Source organism: Ovis aries, chromosome 6 (assembly GCF_016772045.2).
Source record: "Ovis aries strain OAR_USU_Benz2616 breed Rambouillet chromosome 6, ARS-UI_Ramb_v3.0, whole genome shotgun sequence".
Classification (NCBI taxonomy): domain Eukaryota; kingdom Metazoa; phylum Chordata; class Mammalia; order Artiodactyla; family Bovidae; genus Ovis; species Ovis aries.
In genome coordinates, this window is record NC_056059.1 from 31,236,613 (window position 1) to 31,241,137 (window position 4,525).

Below are 4,525 nucleotides of genomic sequence, written 5' to 3' on the forward strand. Positions count from 1 at the left end.
TAAGCATTAACTTACTAGCATGGGAGATGAGTAAAATTGTCCAATACTTTGAACATTCTTTAGTGGTACCCTTCTTGGGAATTGGAATGAGGACTGACCTTTTCTGGTCCTGTGGCCACTGCTGGGTCTTCCAGTTTGCTGACATATTGAGTGCAACACTTTGATAGCATCATCTTTTAGGGTTTTAAATAGTCGTATTGGAATTACGTCGCACCCACTAGCTCTACTGACAGCAGTGCTTCCTAAGACCCACTTGACTTCACACTCCAGAATGTCTGGCTCTGGGTTACTGACCACATCATAGTTATCCAGCTCATTAAGATCCTCTTTTGTACAGCTCTTTCATGTATTCTTTCCATCTCTCCTTGATTTCTTCTTCATCTGCTAGGTCTCTACCATTTCTGTTCTTTATTACGCCCATCTTTGGGGAAAAAAGTTCCCTTGATATTTCCAATTTTCCTGAAGAGATCTCTAGTCTTTCCCCTTCAGTTGTTTTCTTCTAGTCTTATACACTGTTCATTGAAGAATGCCTTCTTGTCTCTCTGTGTTATTCTTTGGAACTCTGCATTTAGTTGGATGTACCTTTCCCTTTATTCCTTGTTGTTGTTGTTTTTTTCCTCCCTTGCTCTTCTTTCTTCAGCTATTTGTAAAGCCTCCTCAGATAACCACTTTACCTTCTTGCCTTTCTTTTTTTCTTTGGGATGGTTTTGTTCACTGCCTTCTGTAGAATAGTACAGACCTCTGTCCATAGTTATTCAGGCACACTCTTTACTAGATCTAGTCACTTGAATCTATTCATCACCTCCACTGCATATTCATCAGTTCAGTTCAGTTGCTCAGTCATGTCTGACTCTTTGTAACCCCATGGACGGTAGCACACCAGGCTTCCCTGTCCATCACCAATTCCCAAAGCTTGCTCAAACTCATGTTCGGTGAGTGAAACTCATGCATCAAGTCGGTGATGCATCCAACCATCGCATCCTCTGTCATCCCCTTCTCTTCCTGCCTTCAATCTTTTCCAGCATCAGAGTCTTTTCCCTTGAGTCAGTTCTTCAAATCAGGTGGCCAAAGTATTGGAGTTTCAGCTTCAGCATCAGTCCTTCCCATGAATATTCAAGACTCATTTCCTTTAGGATGGACTGTTTGGACCTCCTTGCAGTCCAAGGGACTCTCAAGAGTCTTCTCCAACACTGACGTTCAAAAGCATCAATTCTTCAGCGCTCGGCTTTCTTCACAGTCCAACTCTCACATCCATATATGACTACTGGAAAAACCATAGCTTTGGCTGGATGGACCTTTGTCAGCAAAGTGATGTCTCTGCTTTTTAATATGCTGTCTAGGTTGATCTTAGCTTTTATTTTCATGGAGCAAGTGTCTTTGAATTTCATGGCTGCAGTCACCATCTTCAGTGATTTTGGAGCCCAAGAAAATAAACTTTGTCACTGTTTCATTGTTTCCTCATCTGTTTGCCATGAAGTGATGGGGCCAGATGCCATGATCTTAGTTTTCTGAATGTTGAGTTTTAAAGCAGCTTTTTCACTCTCCTCTCTCACTTTCATCAAGAGGCTCTTTAGTTCTTCTTCATTTTCTGCCATAAGGGTGGTGTCATCTGTTTATCTGAGGTTATTGATATTTCTCTTGGCAATCTTGATTCCAGCTTGTGCTTCATCCAGCCCAGCATTTCACATGATATACTCTGTATATAAGTTAAATAAGCATATTCGTAGGGGATTTGATTTTAAGTCTAGGTGGATGGCCTAGTGTTTTCTCTGATTTCTTTAGTTTAAACTTGAATTTTGCTATTAGAAGCTAATGATTTAAGCCACAGTTAGCTCCAGATCTTGTTTTTGCTGACTATATATAGCTTCTTCATCTTCGACTAAAAAGAATGTAGTCAATTTGATTTTGGTATTGACCATTTGGTGATATCCATGTGTAGTCATCTCCTGTTTTGTTGAAAATGATGTTTGCTATGACCAATGCATTCTCTTGGCATAATTCAGTTAGCCCTTGCCCTGCTTCATTTTGTACTCCAAGACTGAACTTGCCTATTACTCCAGGTATCTCTTGACTTCCTACTCTTGCATTCCAATCCCCAATGTTGAGTAGAAATCTTTTTTGATGTTAGTTCTAAGAGTTTTTCTAGGTCTTCATAGGACTGATCAACTTCAGCTTCTTTAGCATTGTTGGTAGGGGCACAGACTTAAATTACTGTGATGTTGAATGGCTTACCTCGGAAACGAACTGAGATCGTTCTGTCATTTTTGAGGTTGCACCCAAGTACTACATTTTGAACTCTTTTGTCAATTAATAGAGCTACTCCGTTTCTTCTATGGGATTCTTGCCCACAGTAGTGGATATAATGGTGACCTGAATTAAACTCCCATTCCCATCCATTTTAGTTCACTGATTTCTAAGAGGTCGATGTTCATCCTTACCATTTCCTGCTTGGCCGCATCCAGTTTTCCTGGTTTGGGCCCTAACATTCCCGGTCCCCATGCAACACTGTTGTTTGCACTGGCCCTCACTTTCACCACTAGGCCTATCCACAGTGAGCGTCATTTCTGCTTTGTCCCAGCCACTTGGTTCCTTCTGGGCTATTAGTAGTTGTCCTCCTCTCTTCCCCAGGAGCATATGAGATACCTTCCGACCGGGGGGCCTCATCTTTTGGTTTCATATCCTTTTGTCTTTTTGTACAATTCCTGATTTTCCCACGGCAAGTATATTGGGGTGGTTTGCCAGTCCCTCTTCCAGTGGATCACGTTTTGTCAGAACTGTCTACTATGAGATTGGAATGTGCAGCTGCAAACCAATCAATACCAGCTATTATCGGCAACCACCAAACCCTGTGAGAGAGGCATAGAACAGATCCTTCCTCAGAGCCTCCAGGAGAAGCAAGCTAATATTGCCAATACCTTGATTTTGGACTGCTAGCCTTCAGAACTGTAAGAGAACAAATTCTTGTTTTAAGCCACCTAGTCTGTGATACTCTCTTATAACATCTCTAGGAAACTAATACAGAGAGAAAACATAGGGAAAGAGAAAATCAATACCAGATAATACCACATTGATAATCTTTTCAGCAGCCAAATGGACTGAGCTTATTCTTGATCTGACAGTTTTTCCACTAACATTTTTTCTAGTTCCTCCTTAATTAGTCATCTGCTGCCAATTGGGTCTTTGGTTTTTAGTTTTTTCTGAAAACAGACCTTGAGCTCACAACTGGTTTTGGTTGTTTTTTTTTTTTCTTCTTCTTCTTCACATGTAGTAGCTTTCTGTGTGCCTCATGCATTCTTGAATAATATGCTTGTTTGCCAGTATAAAAAGAACATGAAATGGGCGGCCATCTTCTCCCCACTGGATGCTCTTTGTTTTGGAAAAATCTCTTCAGGATACTTCATTATTGGCTGGGCTCACTTCTCAAACCCCTGGGGAAAAGGTAAGTAATCACTCTGTCAATATTCTCATGCATAAAACTTTCTGAATCTTTTCCCATCATGTTAGTTAAATGTCTCTTTCCTATGTTGAATTCTAAAATCTGCTGTGTAAGTATCATATCTTAAAGCTGCAATATTTTTCTTGTTATAACTGCAGTGTGTCTTAGCCTTTGCTGTGCTTAGTCACTCAGTCGTGTCTGACTCTTTGTGACCCCATGGACTGTAACCCGCCAGGTTTCTCTGTCTATGCAAATCCTCCAGGCAAGAATACTGGAGTGTGTTGCCATGCCCTCCTCCAGGGGATCTTCCCAACACAGGGATTGAACCCGGGTCTCCCAAATTTCAGGCAGATCCTTTACCATCTGAGCCACCAGGGAAGCCCTTCCTAGCCTTGATAACTGGCATCTGGTACTTGTCTGTAGCTCAGCAGTGGCGGCTTTCCAGAGGCCTTGTCTAGGGGCAAAGCTAATCCTAACCCTAAGAAAGAGACAGAAGGAGGCAGCTAGGGGGCAGGACACACAGGGAACAACCATGTTGGCAAAGGGAGATAGAGAGAGGACAGAGGGCCAGGGCCTGCAAACTGCAGCACACATCTTTTAAAACACTAATTTTAAATTTCATGGCTGCAGTCCCCATCTTCAGTGATTTTGGAGCCCCCCAAAATAAAATCTGCCACTGTTTCCAGTTTTTCCCCATCTATTTGCCATGAATTGATGGGGCTGGTTGCCATGACCTTCATTTTATGAATGTTGAATTTTAAGCCAGCATTTTCACTCTCTTTTCTCACTCACATCAAGAGGCTTTTTAGTTCCTCTTCACTTTCTGCCATTAAAGTGGTATCATCTGCATATCTGAGGTTATTGATATTTCTCCCAGCAATCTCTTGATTTCTGGCTCATGATTCATCCAGCTCAGCATTTCATATAATGTACTCTTCATATACATTAAACAAGCAGGGTGACAATATACAGCCTTGACATATTTCTTTCCGTTTTGAATCAGTCTGTTGTTCCATGTCCAATTTAAATTGTTGCTTCTTGACTTACATATAGGTTTCTCAGAAAGCAGGTAAAGTGGTCTGGTATTTA

General features: G+C 41.4%; 1 pseudogene; it reads right to left on the reverse strand.

The window, feature by feature from the left end:
* Nucleotides 1-2,758: 2,758 nt before the first annotated feature.
* LOC101102565 (small ribosomal subunit protein uS9m-like) lies at nt 2,759-4,005 on the reverse strand (annotated as a pseudogene).
* Between the last annotated feature and the right edge of the window lie 520 nt (nt 4,006-4,525).